Here is a 26,929-nt window from a genome sequence, read left to right on the forward strand (position 1 = left end):
CGTGGCTAAGCAGGTATCCCATAGTGCACCAGTACAAACCCCAGATCTTGTTTGCTGCTCACTAGAAGAAATAACCATAACAGACAAACCAATACTAAAGGGTCTCCAACCAAAGATAACTGAATTATTATCTCCAGATCTTCCAGGATGGGGGCAGGAGGGCGGGTTGGTAAAAATGAAGGGTGAGATGGACTACCAACATGGAACGTTATGGTGAGTACAGAACTTCTTTATATTGTGTAGTCCCAATTTCACCTTCATTTTTACATATGGGACAGCGTCCCTAGCACCTTATTCTTGGATGTCTCACTGGAAAATGCTCCTAAGCACGTGGAGCCAAAGGATGCTCTACCCCTGGAAACTAAATCCAATTTGTAATGTGTAATAAAAGTGTGAGGGGTAGCCCATGTAGCTGCTACACAAATATTATTAAGTGGAACCCTGGCTTGAAAGGCTGCAGAGGTAGACAGCGACCTGGTAGAATGAGCCTTGATCCTGCACGGTAAAGGTCTGCCCTCCAAACTGTAGATAAAGGCTATGCAACTGGAAATCCAGTTAGATAGTGTAACTTTAGAAACTGGTAAGCCCAATCTGGAGTCCGAAAAGGAAATGAATAGTTGATCTGATTTCCTAAAATCCTTGGTTTGCTGTAAATAAAAATGTAGTTGTCTATGAACGCTCAGCTGATGAAAACGGTATTCAGCTGCATTACAGTGATTAGGGAAGAAAACTGGGAGTTCTATGGATTGATTTAAGGTAGCAGGGGAACAAACTTTGGGGACAAAGGAGGGATTTGTACGCAGTGCACCCTGTCTTTGTGAAAGATCAAATAAGGTGGCTTAACAGACCAGGCTTGTAGCTCCAATACCAGTCTAGCTGACATGGTAGCTACCAAAAACAGAGTCTTCCAAGACAAAAATTTCAATGAAGATGAGTGGGAAGGTTCAAACGGGGAAGAAGTCAGCTTGGACAACACAAAATTTAAATCCCAAGAAGCCACAGGTTCTTGCAGCGGTGGTCTCAATAGAGTGGCTCCTTTCAAAAAGGTCTTGCATAGCTTATGAGACATTAAACTGGTTTCCGGAAACCCTAAGTGAAAATGAGAAATTGCCGCCAATTGGACTTGGATAGTGGCTGCGGCAGAGCCTTACTGAAAAAGCTCGGAGAGAAATTCCATAATAATAGAGACAGAGGCAGTGTAGGGATCTACATTCATTTTCTGTGCCCAAATAGAAAATCTTTTCCATTTACTGCCATACAGCCTCCTAGTTGAAGTTTTATGGGAGGACATAAGAATATGTGATACTGAGGATGATACATCATGAAGCCTGACTAGGGATGGAACCGGAGCAGCCACGCTGTCAATTTGAGGGTGTGGATTTAGGGATGTAGCGAACCTGACATGCGAGTCAACAGATCTGGGTCCAGGATCCAGGGATCGTCCAGGAGAAGAGGGCTTGAGGAAGGGGAACCAGACCTGACGAGGCCAGTAAGGAGCAATGAGGATCAATTTGCTTCCCAGCCGACTGGCTTTCTGAATCACTTTGGAAATGGAGGAAAGGCATAAAGAAGTCCCATGGTCCAATCGTGAGCCAGAGCATCTCTGGGTGTCCTCCCCAAAGGGTGAATGAGGGAAAAATAGCTGCTGCATTTGGCATTGACTGGACTGGCAAAAAGGTCACAGCAAGGCTGTCCCCATTCTCAGAAAATCTGTTTTGCTGTTTTTCCCATTTTAGAAGCCCACTCGTGAGGCAGTAGAATCGCCCAGCTGAGCTTGATGGCTATCATGTTGGTCGTCCCTGGAATGTGCATTGCAACCAGAAATCGCCCATTCCCAAACTTGCATGGCCTCTCGACAGAGTGGGTAAGATCTGGTGCTGCTCTGTTTGTTGATATTCCAAACTACCGACATGCTGTCTAACTGTATCTCAATAATCCCTAGTGGAAGAAGGTATTGAAGTGCTTGCAACGCCAGGAGCACCGCTCTCATCTCCAGAACATTGACATGTAGGTGAGCTTCATGTTCTTGCCATGTGCCTTGGACAGTCCTGCTGAGATAATGCCCCCTCCACCCGATTTGGGAGGCATCCTTGGTCACAGTGGCAACGGGTTGGGCAGGAACAAAGGGGGCACCCGTGATCAACTGGTTGGGAGCTATCAACCAAAGAAGATCCTTCTTGCATGATTCCGTCAGCAGGATAGGATGACTCAGCGGGAGATACTGGAAGGACCATTGGGAAGACAGAAGCCACTGGAGAATTCTCATGTGCAACGTGGCTAATGGTACTAGTAGAATGGTGGAAGGTATAGCCCCAAGGAGCTGAAGAACCCACTTCGCTTTGACCTTCCGCAACGGGAGAAAACATTAAATTTGAGAGATTAAGTTTTGTGCCCTTTCGGCAGGGAGACGAACTGTCATGTTCACTGTGTATACCTTTGCGCCTATAAAAATCACAGATTGAGAGGGAAATAATGCAGAATTTTCCCAATTTATGGAGATCCCTAACTGAGCACAAAATTGAATAGTGGTGTCCTTGTTTTGGAGGAATAGATGCCTGGTGGGGGTGGTCAACAGCCAGTCGTCCAAATACAGAAACACCTGGAATCCCAGACGTCTCAGGTGAGCTGCCACTACTGCCATGCATTTCGTAAAAACCCAGGGGGCTGTGGTGAGACCAAAGGGCAGAGCACGAAACTGACAGTGACTGGCTCCCAGCCGGAACCGTAGATGGCTCCTGGACACTTTGTCCATTTGTATATGGTAGCAGGCGTCGTGGAGATCGAGAGCACATCCAATAGTCTTTCCCTAACAACAGGAGTATCGACTGCAGTGTTACCATCTGAAACTTGTCCTTCTTCACGGATTTGTTTAATCTGCTGAGGTCCAATATTGGCCTCCAATCTCCGGTTTGTTTTGGTACTAAAAAGAACCTGGAATAAGTTCCGGATTCTATCTGGTCTGCTGGGACGGACTGGATGACTCTGTAAGAGCAACTTGTTGAGCTCCACAGTTGCCTGATCCCTGTGATTGGGTGGTACATCTGGGATCTTCTTGGGAACAAATGGTGGAAGGGAAATGGGTATGATATAGCCTCTGGTAACAACTCTTTGTACCCACTTGTCTTGAGTGATATTTAGCCAGGCTTCTGGATAAAAAGAAATACGACCCCAACCGGCCCCAGAGAAACACAGTCGGGCCCCAAATCAGGAGCGCTGATAAGGCCATTCCCGAAAGAAATCACGGCCTTGCTGGTATTGTGGACCACTCCTGCCTCTAGGCCAACGTCTCCCATTTCCTCCTCTGCCTCTGAAGGAGGGTTCACCCTGTGTGCCCGGAAAGACCCTCTGGGAATTTTTGAACCACATTTTACCTCCCCCCTCTGACCTTTGGGATATGGTCGAGAGGGAACAGTAAAACGTACTCCCACAGCAGGAAGCGTCTTTCCTTCTTGCTCACACCGAGTGGGTGTATCCTTCACCTAAGAACCAAACAATGAGGAACCATCAAATGGGGCATTGGTGAAAGTAGACTTGAACAGTTCTGCAAAATTACACAAGCGCAACCAGGAGTGACGCCTGAACTCCTGAACCCGCTGCTCTACTCGCTCCATCAGTGGCATAGGAGATAAGGCACATGGAGGAGTTAACTACAGAATTGAAGGTCGGCAACTGAGCAGAAATCTTGTCAGGGACTCCCTCAGTACACACACCTTGTATAGAATCTCCTAACTCCTTGAGGAGATCCCTCTGCAATCTCGTGAAGTGAGTGAGATAGTTCAATGATCGAAGGGTAAATGCTGCTGAACTAAAGATACACTTCCCAAATCTGTTCATCTGTTGAGAATCCTTGTTTGGCGGATGAACAGAGGAAGAAGTCTCCGCCAGCTCCTTCTTTGTGGCTGCCGCCACCACCATGGCATCTATGGGAACGCCCTTAGACAAAAACTCTTTACCAGGAGGGGCAGACAGAAATTTATTAGGTCTCTTGGGGACTGGGTCCATGGCATCAGGAGTATCCTACACCTTTCGACCAACTAAAGGATGAGACAGCACGCTCCTCATCTCAAACGCCGACCTCTCCAGCTCTGAAGACCTCCCCTGCTCCGAAGAGACAAAAGTTGACGTCGGAGCCAGAGCAGTCGGCTCCGAGGTGGATGCAGGGTCTGAGCTCACCCTGGCTAATGCACCGAGAGGAAGGCTCGGAACCAAAGAAGATGGATTCTAACCCTCCCGTCGGCGCCGACAGGACAGCTTCGGCCTCTGGACACGACGGACAGCACCGGACGTGTCGGAGCCAAACCCGGCTCCAAAGCAGCGACAAAGGGAGCTGGAACCGATAGTTCCTCCGGTGGCACCAAGCACTCTGGCTCCGAACGGCCAACATGGCTCGGAGGAGGAATAGCAGACAAGGGCAAAGCTGGATCGAGTGGCTCCGAAGCCGACTGGGTTGGAGCCAACAATAATTTTGGTAAAGCAGACGACTTCAAGAGTATCAACACTACCCTCTCCAACATCATCTTCTGAAAGGCTCCTGGAAGACCTGGAAAACAAAGCAGGGGATCTTGACCTAGGGGGCACTGGAGACTTCAGTAACACGGAAACCGGTAGGGAATCGACAGACCGGCTCCGAGTAGCAGATTCAACTGCTGATTCAATCGGTTCAGAGGTCGGCTCCAAAACACTTGGAACCGACTCTGACACAATAAAGGTGCTCTCCTTCGGCTCCGAAGGCTGTGGAGTCGAGAAGGCAGATTTTGACTGTTTAGGAGGTGGCTCCAAAACACCAGCCGGTGCTGGAGAAGGCCTTTTTGAAGACTTAGATTTGCCAGACTTGGAGGAAGCCGAAGAACTGTATAGAACTTCCTCAAAGGATGGTTTTAGTAGACCCTTGAGTATAAGCTTGTTCTTTCTCTCCTGTAACACCCTAGGAGAGAAAGCATGCCAGAACAAGCACGATTCCTGCAAGTGGATGGCCCCTTAACAGTAGGCAAAGCTACTGTGGAAATCCATTAAAGACATCTTTTGGGAGCATTTCATGCACTTCTTAAAACCCGAAGGTTTGTGCTCCTTAATCTCTTTAGACATTCCACACACACACGCAACACCCAGGAAAGGAAGAAGAAGAAGAAGGAGGGGAGAGGACTACGTCCTCTAACTAAAATGGGCCTAGCCCTACAGAAGGAAGTACCACGAGGACTAGGTCCTCTAACTTAAATGGGCCTAGCCCGGTGGAACAGAAAGATGGGTCTTCTAATTTAAACAGACCAGAAAAGGGAAAATTCACGCACACAGAAGGTGTAATGACTCTATTTAGTAAAATTTAAGAATAATAGCTAGCATACTAGGGAAGGAAACTCCAACCCTAAGTAAGTAACAAGTGGATCCCCACCAAAAATACAATCTCTTCTGAAGAAACTAAGCTGACTGTCAAATGGAGACCCAATAACGGTCAGAAATAACAGGAGCCCGTGTTAACTACCAGTGGAAAACCACCAAAAACTAACACTCTACATAATATACAAAAAACAAGGCGCAACGGCACCTACAAGGAACTCTAAACTGGCAAACAGAATACCAAACTAACAACAAGTTTAAACTAAGACTGTGCCAAAAGGGTAAACAACGCAACTGCCTAGGATAATAGCAACCCTAACAACAGAATATTAACTCTAAATACTATATTTAAATAGAAAAGAATTTGACCCTTAGCCAGAGCAATTGAAGCATGACTGAACTCGCCGATGCGGCAAACGAGATCTGGGGTTTGTACTGGTGCACTATGGGATACCTGCTTAGCCACGAGCCAACCAGAAGTCTTCGAGCTTGTAAATTGGCCGAGTCGGAGTGAAGGATCAGCTCCAAACCCATATTTAAAAATGAAGGTGAGATTGGACTACACAACATTCACGGTTAAGAACTGTAAAATAGAGGCCATAGGGGCTTGGTAAGGATCAATATAGTTTTTAGATGCCCATTTAGAAAATGTTTTCCATTTGCTAAGGTATAGCTTCCTCTTAGACGATTTATGAGAAGATAAGAGAATTTTGTTTAGTCTCATTGGAAAGGTTACGGAACCTGGCTAGGATGGGAATTGGAGCAGCCAAGCTGTCAGCTTCAGGGACTGCAGAGAGGGATGAAGTTGCCCCGACGAGTGCATCAGAAGGTCTAAAACTAGGTCGAGAATCCAGGGGTCCTCCTAAAGATGAAGTCGAAGGAAGGGGGACCAAATCTGACGAGGCCAATGAGGGGCTATTAGAATAGTGGTCCTTCACAGAGTGTTTGCTTTCTGTAGAACCTTGGGTATTAACATTATTGGTGGAAATGCATAGAGGAGACCCAGAGGCCAATCATGAGCAAGTGCATCCCTTGGGGCTTCTCCCGGAAGGGGAATCAGGGCCAAGTAGCTTCTGCATTTTGTGTTCATGTGACTGGCGAAAAAGTCACAGCAAGGCTGACCCCACCTGCGGAATATCCTGTCCGCTACTTCTTTCTTGAGGGACCACTCGGGGAGCAACAAAATTGCTCTGCTCAGCTGGTCTGCTATCATGTTGGACTTCCCTAGGATGTGCGTTGCTAATAGAAAGTGCTGGGTGGATATAGCTCACTGCCATACTCTTAGGGCATCATGACAAAGGGGATATGACCTGGTTCCTCCTTGTTTGTTCAAGTACCAGACCACTGACATGTCTGTCTGAATCGCAATCGTACCCAGCGGAAGAGAGTCTTGGAAGTACTGCAATGCCAAAAGTACTGCTCTCATCTCTAAGACATTGATATGCAGATGTGTCTCTTGATCAGTCCATGTTGTTTGGGCTGTCCTTCCCTGCAAATGCCCCCCCCCCCACCCTATCAGGGAGGCGTCCATGGTCACTATGGCCGCTGGTGGGAGTAAGACAAAGAGACGTCCTATCGTGACATGAAGTGAGGTCAACCACCACTGAAGATCCTTTTTGAAGGAGTTTGTGATCATTATCAGGTGAGACATGGGAAGCTCTTGGTAAGACCATTGAGTGAACAACAGCCACTGCAGTATCTGCATGTGCATACGACCCAGTGGTATTGCCAGAATTGCAGCTGCCATCATATCTAACAACTTTAGAATTTCTGATGCTGGAGCCTTGTTTTTGGATATCACTGCTCACAGAGTAGTAAGACTCTTTATACTGGAAGCCTTAGCGGGGTGGTGGTGATGACCAGTTCTGCTCTGATAAAGATATGTTGCGATGGCGACAAGGCAGATTTTTCTGAGTTTACTGTAATGCCCAGCTGGCTGCAGAGTGACAGAGAGGATTCCCTGGCTTGAATGAGTTGATGCCTGGTGGTGGCGGTGAGGACCCAAACGTCTAAGTACGGAAACACCTGGAACCCTAAACGTCTCAGGTGAGCCGTGACCACTGCCACACATTTGGTGAACACTCTGGGAGCTGTAGTGAGACTAAAGGGCAAGGCTTGAAACTGGTAATGATTGGCTCCCAGCCGGAAGCACAGATGATCACTGGATGGTCTGGCCATATTTATGTGGTAGTATGCATACTGGAGATCTATCAAGCAAATCCAATTGTCTTTCCCTAAGAAGGGAAGTATCGACTGAAGTGTGACCATCCAAAACTTCTCTTTTCTGACAGATTTGTTTAGCCTGCTGAGGTCCAATATAGGTCTCCAGTCCCCGGTCTTTTTTGGAACTAAAAAGAATCTTGATTAAGTTCCAGATCCTGTCTGCTCTGCTGGAACTGGTTGGATGACTCTTTCTTAGCAACGTTTGGACTTCTATGTTGCTTGTTCCCTGTAACTGGATGGAATGTCAGGGATTTTCCTTGTCGGTGAAGGGGATGTGGTGAAATGAATGAAGTATCCCCTGGAAATGATACTTTGTACCCAGTTGTCATTTATTTTGAGCCAGGCGTCTGGGTACAAGGATAAGCGACCCTGACTGCCTCCAGAGTAGGACAGTTGGGCCTCCTTTCAGGAGCGCTGATAGGGCCTTCCAAAGAAGTGATCTGTCGGCCTGGTTTTGAAGAACCCCTCTGCCGGGACGGCGGCATCTTCCATTATTGCCCCCTCCTCTGCCCCTGGAGGGGGGTTCACCACGTGTCCTGAAAGGCTCCTTTTCAGAACCACATTTTCCCTCTCCTTTGACCCTTGGGGTAGGATCTGGTAGGGGTGGAAAAATGGACTCTGACGGCAGACAGAGTCTTTCCTTCCTGCTCACACCTGGTCAAAGTTTCCTTGACTTTGGGCCGGAAAAGAGACCAGCCAACAAAAGGGGTATTCACAAAGGATGACTTGAAGGGCTCCACGAAGGAACATAAGCGCATCCAGGAGTGTCTCCTAAGAGCAATTCCTGTACCTGCAGCCATACTCGTTCCATCAGCTGCATAAGAAATGAGGTGCATGGATGAGTTAAAAATGGAGTTGAGGGTAGCAAGCTGGGAAGCAACTTTGTCTGAAGCTCCTGCAGCTACTGTACCCTGAAGAGCATCTCCCAGCACTTTAAGGAGATCCCTTTGCGGTCTCGTGAAATGGGTTAAGTAGTTAAGCGGAGTGCAAAAGTCGCTGAACTAAAATTGTGCTGTCCATAACTATCCATGATACTGGAGTCTCTGTTAGGAAGATGGATAGAAGAGGAAGTTTCTAACATTTCCTTTCTGGTGGCTGCCGCCACCACCATGGCATCAACTGGCACACCTATGGTCAAATTAGACTTGTCTTGGGGAGCAGAGATAAACTTATAAGGCCTCCTAAGGACAGGCTCCATGGTGTCAGGAGACTCCCATGCCCTTCGTGAGACCAGCTGCCTCAGCTCATCGAAGGGCGGAGACATCCAAGAGGTGGAGGGCTGAGACCCGAAAGCCTTCAGGAGAACAAACTCATCTTCAGTAGGGTTTTTGGACTGCCAGTCACCACTTTGCCTAAGTATTTCTAGTACCTCAGCAAATGAGATATCCTCAGAGGGGGACCGTGGGGACCCTTCTGATTCATCCAAGTCAGTATTGGATGTCAGGGCCTCCTGTGGGGAGTCCAGATATTTCCTCTTACAAACTCTCTTCCTGGGAATCTCATCAGTGGGAGCATCTGGTGAGGTCTCAGAAGAGCATGGGCCACTCAATGGGGCTTCCTGAGGCTCTGGGTCTCTACGGTTGGTCAGGATCTGTGAAGCAGAAGCAGACAGGCGCTTTAGGGGAGGAAGAAACTGAACCCAAGGTTGAGGATGTCTTTAGAGACATAACTCTCCTCGTGGCTTCGAAGGCACCCCTGCTCCGATGCAAAGGGACCCATGGATCCAAGGAAACCATTGATACCCCCGGCACCAGGACAGTGGGCTCCAAAGCCCCGAGAAGCAGAGTCGGAACCAACAAGTCAGTCCGACTATCTTCCTGGACCCGACCGGAGTGTGTCGGCTCCTAGATTCCTTGATTGGAACCGAGGACGTCAGGGTAAACGGAGCAGAGGACACTAGAGCAGGCGTCGGCTCCGAAGGCTCCACAATCAACAAGACTGACTCCCCCGGCTCTGAAGGATCAGTATGGCTCAGAGGAGTAAGAGTTGTAGCTGGCATATGGGTCTTCGGCGCCGAAGCCGATAAAATTTTTGCAAAGGCCAGTGCCTGTAACAGCTTCTGCACCACACGATCCACATCCAGATCAGAAAGGCTAATAGATGACCGAGAAGAATGGACAGAGGGTGGTACCAACTGTAACAGCGGAGAGTTGGGTATTTCAGATAGCGGTTACAGGACTGGGGACCAGCTCCGAAATGACAAGACAATTGGCTCCGATGTCTGTGGAGCCAATGTCAAAGATTTTTTGAATTTTGTTTGTCTCAGAAGTCTTGGAAGACTTTCAGGACTTGCTGGATCCATCTTGGTCCTCAAAGCTTCTTGGAAAGGAGGTTTCAGCAAACCTCTACCTATCAACTTCCTCTTTCTCTCGTGGAGAACCCTGGAGGAGAAAGAATGGCAATTGGAGCAGCCATCCTGTAAATATAATGCTCCTAAACAATACACAAAATTGACATGATTGTCAGTGACAGACATTTTTTGGCCACATTTGGGGCATTTTTTTAAAGCCTGACTTGGGAAATTTATCTTGGTCAGCCATTTTGTACCAAACAGAATTAAACAGGGGTGACCACGGTGGTGCAGTGGTTGGTTATGGTGGTGCAGCAGTTAGTGTTGCCGCCTCACAGCAGGAGGTTTTCCGGTTCGATCCATGGCTGGAGTGCCTTCTGTGCAGAGTCTGCATGTCCTCCCTGTGGTCGCGTGGGTTTCCTCCGGGTGTTCCGGTTTCCTCCCACATCCCAAAGACATGCGGTAGGTGGATTGGACACACTAAATTGGCCCTAGGCATGAGTATGCGCATGTGTGTGCCTTCTGTGGAAGGTTGGACGCCAGGCTGGCAACTCGACATCGTAAAACTCCACTGCCAGTCATGAGCAAACAGTGATCCGCTGTGGCGACCCCCAACAGGGAAAAGCCGAAAGAAGAAGACTGTCAAACTAACACTGTAAAAAAAAATTGAACAGTAACCAACAGTCAAACGCCATTAAAAAAAATCAGGCTAAAGTCACACACACAACAGGTATTTATCTAGAGACAGATAATATAAATTGCGACAGGAATAAAAAGTTATGTACTCACCATAACGTTCCATCTGAGTAGATAAACTTAATTTGTCAGCAACCTGTGGGTATCGGATCCGACTTCGGATCCGAGCCGGCAGTTTTCAACAGCTTAGATCTGAGCTCCTAGCTCCTCCCTCTACCCATAACCCCCTGCCAACCCTGACTGACCTCAGATCAAGTTTGCCCTCAAGCAGCAACTGCTACAGATTTACCAATTTCAAATGTCATCTCTGAAGACAGCAAAAGGGAATGATGGAAGGTCAGGGGGAAGAAGGGGGATGGTTGCTGACAAATGAAGTTAATCTACTCAGATGGAATATTATGGTGAGTAGATAACTTCTTAATCTGAAGTAGTTAACTTCATTTGTGCAGCAACCTGTGGGACAGAGTCCCCAGCTACCTGGATCTTGGGCGGCCATCATGGAAGGATGTTCCGGAGCACTGCAGAGCCAAAGGAAGCTCTCCGTCTGGTGATAACATCCAGCTTATAATGGTTGATAAAGGTATGAGATGAGGCCCAAGTGGTGGCCGAACAAATATCATCTAAAGGAACCCTGGATCTAAAAGCAGCAGAGGTAGACATAGATCGGGTAGAGTGGGCACGGACTCCCTGAGGCACGGGCCTACCAGACCTTTCATAAGCCAAAAGAATACATTGCGAGATCCATTGAGACAACGTACCTTTGGATATCGATTTACCCAAATTCTTTTTGGCAAAGGAGACTAACAACTGGTCAGATTGCCTATGACCAGATGTCCTGTGAATATAGAATCGAAGTTGTCTATGCACATCCAATGAGTGTAATTTGTATTCTCCTTTGTTGTGATAGTTGGGAAAGAAGACTGGCAGATTAATGGACTGGTTGATATTAGATTCAGAAGCAACCTTAAGGAGAAAGGAGGGATTGGTCCTGAGGTAGACTCTATCCTTGTGGAAGGTTAGATAAGGGGGTTTGACACAAAGGGCCTGAATTTCAGAAACTCTTCTGGCAGAGGTGATGGCGACAAGAAAGGCCATCTTCCAAGACAAATACTTGAGTTCCACTGAAGCTGCAGGCTCAAAGGGGGGAGCTGTCAAAGCCTGAAGCACTAACGACAAATCCCACGGAGGTACCACTTCCTTTACCGGAGGTCTGAGCAGGAAGGTGCCCTTCAGGAAGGTCTTGCACAGCTTTGAAGTGATCAAGGGCCGCAGATCATGTCCGACATGGTAGTGAGAGATAGCTGCTAGTTGAACCTTGACAGTGGAACAGCTAGCTCCCTGGTGAAATAATCCTGATAAGAAGTCTAGCACCACAAGTAAAGGAACTGTGAAGGGATCCAAGTTTTGACGTTCTGCCCAGAAAGAGAAATGTCTCCATTTGCTACTGTAAACCTTCCTAGTAGAAGGCTTATGGGCTGTAACTAGAATAGCTTTGACTGGGGAAGAGATGCCGGGAGTCCTAGCTAAGAGAGGAACTGGAGCAGCCAAGCTGTGAGCTTGAGGCTGTCCAGGTTCGGGGTCGGGAGACCAGATCCGGGAGGGGATCTAGAATCCAAGGAGGATTCACCAGATGAGACCAAAGGTAAGGAAACCAGGTTTGATGAGGCCAGAATGGGGCAATGAGGATAATCCTGCTCCCCAACCGACTGGCGTTCTGTAGAAACTTTAGCATCAGGGGGAGGGGTGGATAAGCATAAAGCAGACCTGGAGACCACACAATCACCAGAGCATCTCTCAGGGATTCCCTTACTTGGGGAATTAAAGCGAAATAACTGTTGCATTTGGTGTTTGAGGGAGAGGTGAAAAGATCACAACAGGGCTGCCCCCATTTGGCAAAAATCTGATTCGCTACGTGTGGATTGAGAGACCACTCATAAGGGGAAAGGATGGTGCAACTGAGTTTGTCCGCCAGGATGTTGGACCATCCCGGAATGTGCTTTGCAATGAGAAAACGGTTGGTGGAGATCACCCATTCCCACACTCTCATGGCCTCTCGACAGAGCGGGTAAGACCTGGTTCCCCCTTGTTTGTTGATGTACCAGACAACCGACATGTTGTCCGTCTGTCACAATCGTCCCTACAGGAAGAAGGTCCTGAAGTGCTTGCAATGCTAACAGCACTGCCCTCATCTCCAGGACACTGATATGCAAAGAGGTCTCCGTATCGTTCCACGTGCCTTGGACAGTCCTGCCCGAAGACTGCCCCCCCCCACGAGGCGAGAGGCGTCCGTGGTCACTGTGGCCAGGGGAGGGGCCATAGAGAAGGGGCATCCCATGTGGAGATCTGGAGATTGCAACCACCACATGAGAGCCCTCTTGCAAGCCCTGCTGAGGGAAATGGGATGACTCAGAGTAGGGAAGAAAAGACCACTGGACTTGGAGGGTCCACTGTAAGACCCTCATGTTGAGATGTGCCATAGGTAACAAGTTGATTGCCACTGCCATCGAGCCTAGAGCCCTCAGGACCAACTCCGTCGAAGGAGATAAAGATAGAAGGATGGCCCACACATGAAACCTCAGGGTTCGAAGTCTACAAGATTGATTGTGTTTAACCTGGCCCCGATGAAATCTATGACTCGGGTCGGGGTGAGAGCAGATTTGTCTATATTTATTGTGATCCCTAGCCAGGGAGCAAGGCGAAGAAAATGATCCCTGGCTGTACAGAGTAGATGCCTTGTCGAGGCGATCAGGAGCCAGTCGTCCATTTACGGAAAAACCTGTATTCCCTGGAGCCTCAGGTGGGCTGCTCTCACTGCTAACACTTTGGTAAACACCCTGGGGGCTGAGGTGAGACCAAAGGGGAGAGCCCTGAATTGGTAATGATTGGCCCCTAGCCGGAAGCTGAGAAACCTCCTGGATCATCTGTCCATTAGAATATGGTAGTACGCATCCTTGAGGTCTATCGAGCACATCCAATCGTTCTCCCGTAATAGGGGGAGAATAGATTGAAGAGTGACCATCCGGAACTTTTCTTTGGTTACTGAAAGGTTCAAAAGGGAGAGATCGAGGATTGGCCTTAAGTCCCCCGTCTTTTTTGGCACCAAAAAGAACCTGGAGTAAAAACCCGATCCGAGCTGGTCTGGGGGGACGTGTTGGATGGCTCTTTTTTCTAGGAGCTGCCAGATTTCCGCAGCTGCGACCTCCCTCTGATCGGGTGGGACATCGGGGAGGTGTTTGGGGAAGAGAAGAGGGCAATAGAAGAGGATCTGGTAACCTCTGGATATGATGGAAGCACCCAGCGGTCTGTCGTGATGGACTCCCAAGCTGCCAGGTGCCTCGAGAAACGCCCCCTGACTGCCTCCAGAGTGGAGGAGTCAGGCAACTCTTCAGGGCTGTTGCGTGGGCCGATCAGAGAAAGGTTCTCTGGACCCAAAGTTCTTCGGGCCCCCTCTGCCTCTACGGCGGCGTCCTCCCTGTCCTCCTCTGCCGCAGAAGGACTGGGGGTCCGGAGCGGACTGGGATTGTTGTGACTTCCGGAACCACATTTTCTTCTGCCCCTTTTGGTTCTTGGAGAAGGACCTCTGGGGAGCAGAGAAGCGGACTCCGACGGCAGACATCTTCCCGTCCTTTTCGCTCTGTACCAAGGTGTCACGAACGGTCTTCCCAAACAGGGCAGAACCATCAAAAGGGGCATTTGCGAAAGACGCCTTGAAGGGTTCCGCGAAATCACAATGCCGGAGCCAGGCCTGCCACCTCATGACGAGACCTGTTCCGCTGGCTCTAGTGGCTCCTTCCGTGGCATGGGATAGTAGCCACATAGAGGTATTGGAAATGGACCTAAGAGTGGCCATACGGGTGGAGTACAACTGTTTGTCCTCCGCCGACATGGACTCCGGGGGTGATGCAGCGTATTCTTTAATAAGATCCCGCTGAAGCCGAATAACGTGTGCCATGTAGTTCAGTGACCTCACTGAGAAGGATGCTGAACTAAACACCCACTTCCCTAAGCGGTCCACCGCTCGGGACTCCTTGCCCGGGGGGTGGACCGAGGGGCTCTCCTGAGCTACTTCCCTCTTAGTGGCCGCCGCCATCAACATGGCATCTACAGGGGGACCCTTGCTCCAGTGGGGCCTGTCGGCAGGGGGACTAAGGATCCTGTCAGGGCGTTTTGGGACTGGCTCCACAGTGTCTGGCTCCTTCCACACCCTGGTGGTAATCAGGTCCACCAGGGGGTCGGCCGGAGGGGACACCCAAGAGGTAGAAGGGCCTGCTTCAAATGCCTCCAGGAACACGGCTTCGTCCGAGGTCGTCTTTGGGGCAGACCAACCCCCTCTGATCCTAAGCATTTCCATGATGTCCCCAAAGGGGACATCCTCGGGGGATGACCTTGGGGAGCATTCCCCCTCCTCCAAATCTGTGCCTTCGGTTAAGGACTCAGGGGAGTCCAAGTGCCTCCTCTTGCACTACCGCTTGTGGGGGATCTCCTCGGGGGGGGGGGGGGCTGTCCGAGGAGGCCTCACCAGCAACATCCTGTTTCAAGGGAACGACCTGGGACATTGAAGCAGTCTGTGCCTGGGGCTGGGTGACGGAAGTCAGACCCAACAGAGGAGGAGTGCGGGGCAGAGCTGTGGCAAGGACCGGGGGCCTGGAAGCAGTCGACAGAGCCCTCTCCACCACGTCGAATGCCGAGGGAGAGCTGCTCTCTCTGGGATACGAGAGCGGGCCCTCACTCGGATCAGACAGGCGGATTGGTGCCGGCGCCGAAGCAATCGGATCCGATGGCCCAGTATGCTCCGACCTGGATGGCGCCAAAGGCATACTGAAACCCTCGGATCCGAAGCTCAGCCCTCGGCTCTGAGAGCTCAGATTCGATAAAAACGGACCAGACAGGCTCGAGGGAAGAGTCGGCGCCAACCCACCTCCGGTTCCAAGGCTGCCCGGCTCCGAAGGCTGCAAACCCAGGAAGCAGGACGGAGAAGGAGCTATCGGGGCAAAGAAAGGGGTCGAGCTCCCCCCCGGGGGGGGGGGAGGCAGGAGCACTCCCATCTGCAGTTGGGCCTGGAGGAATCTTCGCATCATCCGGTCCAAGTCTGCGTCGGAAAGGCTACGCGTAGATCTTGAAGAGGCCACCGAGGCGGGACGTGAGTGCCGCCTCGATGACCTCGAAGGAGATCAGGTCTCCTCCTCCTCCTCAGGACCCGGTGAAAAACAAGGGGACCAGATCCGAGGAGGAGGAGACCGGGAAGCCCTGGAGGGAGAAGACCGCTTAGATGGGGGAGCCGAAGCGGAGGCCTCGGCCCACCGCTTGTGGTGCTTCTCCCTCCTCTTGTCTTTCCTGGCCTCCCTCTCCTCTGGGCCTACAGTGGGAGGTTGAGTCCCGGCCAGGGGGAGAGAGGCAGGAGTGGCCGCCGGCAAAGCCGCGGAGGTAGCCACGGTAGGACCGGAGGCCGAAGCCGAATCTGGGGGCAGGAGACCCGCCAGGATCAGCTTGGATCTCCGGTCCTTGAGTGCCCTGGGGTTGAACGCCGCGCAGATGGTACACCCAGAGGAAAGGTGTCCAACCCCGAGGCACAGAACACACTGAGTGTGGCCATTAGCCAGTGAAAGCTTATTGCCGCACTCGGTGCACTTCGAGAAGATAGGTTTTGGGGCCTCAGACATTTTTAAACTAAAAAAACACACACGCTAGGCCCCAACACACACATACACAGACCCTAACGAACCAGCGACGGAGGGGGAGGGAAAAATATATATAAACTAAAGAAGATTTAAGCTAAGGGAAACAGGTATGGGTCTAACACACGGTACTCACACCAAAAGTATAGAAAAAGTAAAAAAATTTTTTCTATTTTTTCCTCTCAGAATTCTCTAACAAGCGCAGCAAACTAGATCTGGGTCAGTCAGGGTTGGCAGGGGTTTATGGGTAGAGGGAGGAGCTAGGAGCTCGGATCTGAAGTTGGATCCGATACCCACAGGTTGCTGCACAAATAAAGTTAACTACTTCAGATAACTCTTGTCTAAAGCACACAATTTTAAATGCTAAGCAGACTACACTATAAAGATAAAGATAGCTGCTATATAACACACACTAAACCTTATTCTAAATATTCTAAGCTAAGCACATTTTTTATAAACTGTGACAAAGGTCACTAACTAAGCACACACTGAGTATACAGACAAGAAAACAGTAACAAAAAGGTCACTGATAAGACACTCTTTAAACTAGGCCTATAAAAAAAAAAAAAAGAGGCCAACTAGAAATTTATAAGAAAGCACACCAGGGGGAAAGGGAAATACACTATTAAGCTAAATACACTAATAAGCTATAAGAGCTTATAAAATTATCTAAAACTATTATCTAGTTAAAGTGATCAATAATAATAAGATAAAGAACTGGAGATTTTTTTTTGAGGATCTCTTCCTGTTCTGCTAGAATGAGGATATCGTCCAGGTATGGATAGATCTATATGCCCTTAGTCCTGCAGAATACTATGGCGGGAACTAGACATTTTGTGAAAACTCTTGGTGCAGTGGAAAAAACAAAGGGCAAGGCAGTAAACTGAAAATGAGAGCAGGGCCTGACAAACCATAAGTATTACCTGTGGTTTGGTTGTATGGGGATGTGGAGGTAAGCCTCCTTCAGGTCCAAAGTGGCCATGAAAGCATGTGGTGGCAGTAGTGGAAGCAAGGTCTGTAGAGAGAGCATTCTGCAAGAAGGGACTTTTAGATAAAGACTTAGGATGGAAACGTCCAGTATTGGTCTCCATGGTCCATCCTTTTTTGGACCTAGGAAAAGTCTAGAGTAGAAACTTATTCCTTCTTGTCTTATTGGTACAGGTTCTATGGTGCCTTGAGCCCGTAGGTTCTGTATAATATGTGGAATTAGGTGGAGTTGATTTTTGGGTGGGAAAGGAATGCCCTGAGGATTGGGTTTTTCCTGCCAGGAAAGGAAATATCCGTTTTCCACTATTACCAGCACCCAGTTGTCTGAGGTGATTTCTTTCCAGAGGGGTAGACAGAAAGACAGAGGAAGTGGGGCAAGGCAGTCACACATTGTTGCCATTATTTCTAACCTGAAAGGACTGTCTTTAGGCTGGCTGAGAATTGGTAGTCCTTAAGGGAGGTTGTCTCCTAGTCCCTTTCCTATGTCTACTGGGGGGGGGGGGGCATAGGAGCAGCCCTTCTGACAGGATGTCTTAGCAGGATAGTTTATGTAGAACTTGGGTATGGGTGAGACCAGCAGGTGTTTAATGTCCTGCAGCTCTATGCTTTTCTCCCGCATATTTTTAAAAATATCTGCAGATTTCTTTCCAAATAGGAGGTTACTGTCAAGAGGGGCATCCAGGACTTTTGACAAAGTCCTCTGGTAGAGATTGGAGTCTGAGCCAGGAGTATCTATGCATAAGTGATGCTGTTGCAGCTAATCTAGCAGAGGCCTCTACTGCATCGTAACTGCATCTTACAGTGTGTGCCTGGCCACCTGGGATGGCATGGATAGCTTGGATGCTACTTCAGTTTTGTTAGGGGAAACAGGCAGGGAGCTGAGAAGCATACTATCTTGGGAAACCAAGTCCAAGACAAACTTAACCATATGAGTTTGAAAGTTAATAGCTCTGAAGGCCAGGGTAGAGGAGGTATAGGTTTTCTTGTCCAGCCTATCTATAATTTTACTATCTTTATCAGAAGGTAACAGATAAGAGGAAGGGAGCAACCTAGATTGTCTATCTGGGGCCACAGCTATGAAAGCAGGGTCCAAAGGAGGCTTTACCAGGAATTTGTGGTCCTCGGGCACTTTACAGAAATGGTCTGGTGTCTTTGGAACTGGTGGCTAAGAGTCAGGGTTCTTTGATCTTGAAGCAAATGCAAAGTATGCAGGGTTCACCAGGGGAATGGCAGCTGAGGAGGGTGATTCAACCTGCAGCAATTCAAAAGTATCCTTTTTGAGTTTCTGACATTTGGGAAGAATAAATACAAAAAAATGTTTGCACAGAAGCAATTGCACGGCTCAAAGGAACAACGATACAAAAGAAAAACAAGAGCCAGCAAAACAAGACCCAGTGAATTACTATTTATTTGATAATACATGAGGACAGCAAAGAAATGCACAGACCGGTTTCGGCTGGTAATCTATACACAGCCTTCTTCAGTGTGAGATAAGCATGCTCAAAGCTGTTATTTAAATAGGCTGCAAACAATTCTGATTGGTTCAAACTAAAACTTGTCATTCAACCCGGGTGGAAAGAGACCACCCAACTTAGCAATCCATTTTTTCTCTTTTGAATTTAATAATGCATGCCAACCCGTTTTGTTGGATTTTTTACCCCGTATGATATCAATAATGGTAAACATAAAAGAAGCTGAAGGATGTGATAATTGATGTTTAAATAAAGCATTGTTAATTCTACCTTTTTTGATGTTGCTAATGTGTTCCGAAATTCTCAATCTGAGTGGCCTTGATGTTTGACCTATATAAAAGGCTCCACATCAACATGTAGCTAAGTAAATAAGCCCATCTGAACTGCAATTGGCAAAAAATTTTATCTCATATACAGTGGAAGAATTTCTGCTGGTATAACTTATTAACTTACAGGACCGATCACAGTTCTCCCAATCAACCCCTCAGGTTTACTACTACATATGGCAGAAATTCAGACAACCTTATTCAGAGTATCCAAAGACACTGGAACTTGTTATTATATGACACTGACATATCTACCATTATCCCCAATCGATGTCTTTTTTCATTTCGGAAAGGTAGAAATCTAGGTAGCACATTTAGTCATTACAAACATGGACATGATGCAGATAATCCTGAACCAATCCAAACCACCTTAACAGGATCCATTCTTATGGGTTGTCATCCCTGTGGACATTGTATCAACTGCAATAAAATATCTAAAACCAAAGAATTTACCAGCAGAAATTCTTCCACTGTATATGAGATAAAATTTTTTGCCAGTTGCAGTTCAGATGGGCTTATTTACTTAGCTACATGTTGATGTGGAGCCTTTTATATAGGTCAAACATCAAGGCCACTCAGATTGAGAATTTCAGAACACATTAGCAACATCAAAAAGGTAGAATTAACAATGCTTTATTTAAACATCAATTATCACACATCCTTCAGCTTCTTTTATGTTTACCATTATTGATATCATACGGGGTAAAAAATCCAACAAAACGGGTTGGCATGCATTATTAAATTCAAAAGAGAAAAAATGGATTGTTAAGTTGGGTGGTCTCTTTCCACCCGGGTTGAATGACAAGTTTTAGTTTGAACCAATCAGAATTGTTTGCAGCCTATTTAAATAACAGCTTTGAGCATGCTTATCTCACACTGAAGAAGGCTGTGTATAGATCACCAGCCGAAACCGGTCTGTGCATTTCTTTGCTGTCCTCATGTAATATCAAATAAATAGTAATTCACTGGGTCTTGTTTTGCTGGCTCTTGTTTTTCATTTGGGAAGAATCCCATTTGAAGTATTCCTTCATCTTGGTGATGGTTTCATCAAATAAAATGTCCTCTTGAAGAGAGTCTCCTTCATTAGAATCCTCATCTGGAGAATAATATTCCAGGGGTGAGGCTATTTGTGAAGCATAGGAGATAGACTCCTCAGAGGAGGATGAGAGGGCCTCTTCTTCTTCTTCTTCCTGGGGGTAGGAAGGATTGATGTAGCAGAAGTAGGCCTTGGAATGAACAAAGGAATGGAGGAGGCTGTGGATGGTGTAGGCCTTAGGACCACGAAGGCCTGCATCAGGGACTGAGTAAAGGACTGCCAGTCAGGGTGACTATCTGGTAGGGTAGATAAATGCTTAGTTTTCTGCGTTCTTTTAGGAGTAGTAGTTTTTGGAGACACGGTAGGCCTAAGCTCTAGGATCTTAGTGGCTGAAGGAGCCTCGTGGTAGTAAGATCCTAAAGGGTGTCCGGTAGTACCAGGTTCTCCCTCGACATCGGGAATAACCATCTGAGCTATCTACATGGACGTGCTGGCTGGTGCTTTGAGTACAGCTACCTCGAGGGATGCAGTAGAAGTGGATGGCTCTAGCGGGCATCCCTCAATCCCTGTATCAGAAGTTGGCGGGGCATCCCCTGTCAGAGAGGCACATGTGGTAGGCCGTGAATCTGTGGCCTTTCCTTTGAAAGTTCTATCGATTCAGCCAATTCTGGATCCATCCTAAGGACTATTTTTTTTAAACCGCTGATTTTTTAAATACAGACTAAGGGCATCCAAGCAGTTTCTAAGACTTTTAGGGACGAATGATTGGCAGATGGTGCAAAAAGTATGGTTGTGTTCCCGGCCTAGACAGAATACACAACAGTTGTGGGTATCTTTATGCGGGATATGATGTCTGCATCGACATTTACCTTTCTTAGTTGACATCGGCTAAAGTAAAAGGCAGCTAACCAAGCTTCAAGCAACAATATCAGTAAGAAATCCCCAGCGGGGTACTTAACTTTAGACTTCTTGATAGAGAGGAACGATGCGATCGATCTGACGTTTGACTGCAGCAGAAAAGTTCTGAGGTCTGTGCGTGCAGACGTTACATTTAAGGCCCCTGGTTTGTGACCCTACATATGACGTCCCTCGCACTCACAGCAACCAGGCTGAAAGATTTTGTATAGCAGCCAATGTTCAGGTTGTATGAGGTGGAGCAACATGAGAATAGAAGGACATCATGAGACTCTGAGTTAAGTTACGTTTCACAACTTTGCAGCCATTAATGGAGTACCACGATCAAACAAGCCATGTAAGATCAGCATCACAACACAGACCAAGTCTGGTGACCACACACACACACACACACACACACACACACACACACACACACACACACACACACACACACACACACACACACACACACACACACACACACACACACACACCATAAATAATCCTCCATATTTATTGATATTTCTTAAAGAGAAGAGTCTGACTGATCAGTGGAAGCCCAGGGAGGAAAAAAGAAGTTATGTTCCTATCATAGTGTTGACGATCCTCATTCATTCTTGACTGATGGGTTCTGTTCCGACCTCCCGGAAATGACTCAGCCGTTATACACATCAGAAGAGGAATCAGATGAAATAAAAACCTGATCTGAAGATTCATAATCTGTCTCTTGCCTAGGCCTCTTATCAGGAGGGGGATGGGAACCCCTGATCAAAGTAATTAGGTCTTTGGCCATTTTGAGCATCTGTTTTTTAGGCATGGAGGCCTGTCCATGAGGCTGTTGTACTTGTTTCTTTGTCTTTAAAGATGCTTTAGTCTTTCCCTTTGAAGCTGAAGTCATTTTAACATATAATTGAGTAGGTCTGAAAACACCCTAAGAAGCCGATGCCTGCTCAGTGGCTCCGGACCCATCTGAGGGAATAGTTTCCAAAGGTCAAATACCTTGAGCTTCCAGCGGCCTGGTCGACCCACGTGGGTGTCGGTAGTGGCTTGCGAGTCTAAAGTAGCGGTCATCAGGGGCTGCAAAGGCGCCTCACTGAGAAACGGTGACTGGCTTAGAAGAAGCCTCGTCGTCGGTTTTAGACCTCAGATGCCTGTCCTTTTCTTTGCGTTTCTTGTGAATTCCGGTAGTCGGATGGCTATCCGACAATGTACAGCTAAATCTTCTGCCAAAATAGTGAAATGCAAAATCGTACCGATGCTTAATAGTGCGTTGGTTAAATCTAGCACAAAACCGACAACTAGCAACGTCGTGGTCAGGGCCTAGGCAAGGAATACAGTAAGCATGAAAGTCCTTATGAGGTATTTGCTTCCCACAAGAAATACAATTATTAACTTTTTCTGACATCGGTCTGGAGCAAGAAAAAAGTTTCCCCAATGGGGTACTTAGCTTTTAGTGAAGACTTCGGATCTGAAATTCGAACATGAAAATCTCAGGAGTCGGCCGACCGGCACTTGCGAACTGCTTTTGCTTCGGGCACCGTGCGGCAAGAAAGACTGAAGAAAATGGCGTCGGCTGCATCTTTTATACCCCTGGTGCACTGACGTCAGGGAAGAGGCGACAGCAACCGACGCCGGACCTAGACTTTGGAATTCAGGCCGAATGAGGGTAGCCTGCCAGCAGGATAACCCAACTGTAATGACTGCAACAGTGAAACACGAAGAACATCCCTATAACATCCCAAAATAGGTCCGAATCCCCAGGACGCTTTTGGAAGAGGTAGGAGGGTGGGATGTCAAGAATAAATGAAGATAGACAACACAGAAGGAATGTTATGGTAAGAACATAACTTCTTTATCTGATGTGTCAATCTTTATTCATTCTTGACTGATGGGACAGAGTTCCCCAGCTACTTTAGATTCTGGGCGGCCCTAAGGAAGGATATTCCTGAGCACCACAGAGCCAAAAGATGCTCTTCCCCTGGAGACCATGTCTAATTTGTAATGGGTGATAAAGGTATGTGGAGTAGCCCAAGTTGCAACTGCGCATGTCTTCCACAGAAGCCCTGGAATGAAAGACCGCTGAAGTGGAAACATATCTAGTAGAATGAGCTCTAACTGTACCAGACAGTTTGAGTTTGTTCTGATTGTAGTTAAAGGTAATACAGTCTCCAAGCCATTTTGACATGGTGACCTTTGATACAGGTTTGCCCAATCAGGGTCCTGAAAAGGATGGAAATAGTTATGTCTGATTTTCTAGATTTTGTTCTGTCCAAGTAAAAACATAATTGTCTGTGGATGCCCAACAAGTGTAAACACTACTTACCCTTGTTCACAAATTTTGTGAAGATGAATGGTAAGTCTCTGGCCTGATTGATATTAGATTCTGATACCACTTTGGGAAGGAAGGTGGCACTGGTTCTGAGTGATACTCTTTCTTTGTGAAAAATGATATAGGGATGATTCACACATAAAGCTTGTAACTCTGAAATTCTCCTAGCAGACATGATAGCTATTAGGAAGAGGGTCTTTCCAAGCTAAAAACATGAGGTCACAAGTAGCTGCTAGCTCACATGGCTGTTGAACTAGACACTGTAAGACTAAGGTCAAATCCCATGGTGCTACAGGATCTTTGAATGGGAGTTTTAAATGCAGAGCACCTTTTAGCAAGATTTTGCATAAACGAGGAGACATTAAAGAATGTTCATCAAAACCGTTATGAAAATTTGAAATGGCAGCGAAATGAACCTTAACTGTGGACATAGAGGCCCCCTTTTCAAAAAGGATAGCTAAAAATTCCAGGACCTTGTCAACTGATGTTGAGAAAAGGGTCTATGTAGTTTGCACATGCCAAAATTGAAAATATTTTCCATTTGCTTAGATAAAGCTTCCTGGTGGATGGTTTGTGGGAGGCCAGAAGTATCTTTTGCACTGGACAGGATAAGTTGTTATGCCTGGCAATTACTGGAATTGGAGAAACCAAGCCGTCGGCTTCAGATTTTGAAGATTGGGATGCACTAGGACCTGAGGGTGAGACAGCAGGTCCAGAGTCCAAGGGCGGTGAACCAGATGAGGCCAAAGAAAAGGGAACCAGACTTGGTGAGGCCAATAAGGTGTAATGAGAATTATTCTGCTTCTTAACCTTTGGGCTTTCCTCAGAAACTGGGGGATCAGCGGAATAGGGGGAAAGGCATACAGAAGTCACGAGGGTCAATCAAGGAGAAGTGCTTCTCTCTGGGACTCCCCGTGAAGGGGAATTAGGGGAAAGTAGCTCTGTTGCATTTGTTGTTTATGGGAGAGGTGAAAAAAATCACAGCACGGCTGACCTCATCGACGAAAGACCATTGTCGCAATGTTGAGACTGACAAACCACTCATGAGGCAGGAGGATACATTGGCTCAGTTTGTCCACAATCACAGTAGAGTTCCCCGGGATATGCATTGCTATCAGAAAGCGGTTGGAAGTGACAGCCCATTGCCAAATATTTAGGGCTTCTCAACAAGGTAGGATCTGGTTCTCACTTTTTGTTGATATACCAGACTACGGACATGTTGCCTGACTGGATTGCAAACACCCCCGAAGGAAGGACAGACTGGAATGCTTGCAACGCTAGAAGCACTGCCCTCAATTCTAGGACACTGATGTGCAAATTGGTCTCTTGCAGGGACCAAGTGCCTTGAAAAGTCTTTCCTAGATAATGCCCTCCCACCCTATCTGGGAAGCGTCCATGGTCACTATGGCCTTAGGCTAAAAAAAGGGAAAAGGTACAAACCCCATAGATTCTCATCTGGCCTCATCCATCAAGATAAATACTTTTTACAGTGATTTATCAGGACTGGATGGGACATGGAATGTGTTCGAATCGACCATTGTGACACAAACAGCTATTGCAGCAGCCTCATGTGCTACCCCAACAAGGGGTACTAAAGTTATAGTTACTGCCATGGTTCCCAGAGCTTGTGGTAGCAGATGAGCAGGAACTTTGTTTTGGGGAATGATTAGCTGAACTTGAGATCTTAGCTTCAACAGCTTGTGGAGGGGAAGGGAGACCACATAGGACAATGTATTTAATTTTGCTCTGAAGAATTCCAGATCGTGCATGGGAGTCAATTGTGACTTTTCCTTGTTGACTGAAACGCTTAGTGTTTCAGCAAAATGTAGGACAAAGTCTATGGCGTAAAGCAGTAGATGCCTGCAGGGGGCGGTGAGGAGCAAGTCGTTTAGATATGGAAATGACCGGAATCCTTGTAATCTCAAATTAGCTGCCATGACTACCATGCATTTGGTGAACACCCTGGTGGCTGTGGTGAAACCGAAGGGCAGTGCTCGAAACTGGTAATAACTGGCTCCTAAACAAGACGTGGGGATATCTTCTGGATCGCTTGTCCATCTTTATGTGGTAATATGCATCCTGAAGATCTACAGAACACATCCAATCATCGTCCTCTAGAGAGGGGAAGATAGACTGAACTATGACCATCTGGAATTTTGTCTGTTGTACACATTTCTTCAATAGGCTGAGATCCAGGATTGGTCTCCAGTCCCCTGTCTTTTTTGGCACTAAAAAGAATCTAGAGTAGAATCCAGATCTATTTAGTCGGGTGGGACTACTTGGATTACATTTTTTGAAGCAGCTTTTATATCTCTACTGCTGCTAGATCACTCTGACTAGGTGGAATATCAGGGATTCACTTTTGGGGTTCTGGCAAAAAACTGAAGGGGATGTGACAACCTCTAGTAATTATTTTCTGGACTCAGGTATCCGAGGTTATTGTAAGCTACGCTGAATAGTGCAGAGAAAATCACCCCCTGACTGCCTCCAGAGGTAAGCAATCAGGCCTCCATTCAGGAGTTCTGATAGTTGTCCAGAAAAGGAACCTCTGGAGCCCTGGTTGCACGGACGCCCTCTGCCAAGGGGGGGGTGTCTTCCAGAAGAGTTCCCCCTCTGCCCCAGGAGGGAGTACCCACCACGTGTCCTGAAAATGCCTTTTTGTTTTCCTGAAACACATTTTTCCACTCCTCTGATTCCTGTAATGGGGTCGTTGTGGAGTGGAAAAACGAACGCCCACAGCAGAAAGGATATTTCCATCTTTTTCACACCTGGCTAGTGTCTCTCTAACTTTTGAGCTAAACAAGGAAGTACCAGCAACAGGAGCATTGACAAGTCACACAAGCACATCCAGGCATGACGCCTAATGGCAATGCCTGTAACCACTGCTCTTGACATCCCATCGGCTGTATGAGCAATAAGCCACACAGACAAAAAATTTGAGATAGACTCCAAGGTGGCAAGCTGAGAGGCAACCTTATCTCGAACCTCATCAGATACTATGCCTGCAAGGGTTTTTGAAAGCTCAGTCATCAGATCCCTTTGGAGTCTAGTAAGTGCAAAGAAGTTCAGCCTTTTGGAAGTTCAACCATCTGTAGGGGACCTTCTGGAAGGCAGGTCCACCTGAAGAGGATGCGAGCCTGGAACAGAGAAAGACAACATCGGAAACAGGATCTCACCCAGCTCCAATGAACCACCATCCGGAACAGGAGCTGGGGAAGAGTTCGAAACTATCACGGTTCCAAGAGCCAAGCATGGTGCCATAAGAAGAGTCACAAGCATGGAAATGGCACCGGTACAGACAGCCGAACCACAGTCCTAGGTGTACACTGGATCCGAAGGATCTGAAAACAACAGAGGACCACGGTGCCGATGTAAGGTCCACTGTCGGCACCAAGGTAGCTGTTACAGGAAGCATTGAAGTGAAGGGCTCCAAAACTTGGAAAGAGGTCGAAAGAGGATAAACTGGGGTAACAAGAAATACTGTCAGGTAAAAGGGAGTGGGTACAAAGGTAACCGCAGTCAAAAAAACACAGAAAAACAGCAATAGTAACCAAGACAGACTAAACAAAAGTTTATTACCAATTAAAGAAATAACAGTATATACGAGCACTTAGCTGAAAGTATCAGCTGATGCATCCAATTTTCAGACTGGCAAACAAGATCT

At 47.4% G+C, this 26,929-nt stretch overlaps 1 protein-coding gene across 5 annotated transcripts in view; it reads right to left on the reverse strand.

The window, feature by feature from the left end:
- ECE1 (endothelin converting enzyme 1) overlaps positions 1-26,929 on the reverse strand; it is a 4,237,764-nt gene that overhangs the window by 642,475 nt on the left and 3,568,360 nt on the right. The window lies entirely within an intron of this gene.

The sequence above is a fragment of the Protopterus annectens genome, chromosome 2.part1 (assembly GCF_019279795.1).
Source record: "Protopterus annectens isolate FY-2018-M chromosome 2.part1, PAN1.0, whole genome shotgun sequence".
NCBI classification, from domain to species: Eukaryota; Metazoa; Chordata; order Ceratodontiformes; family Protopteridae; genus Protopterus; species Protopterus annectens.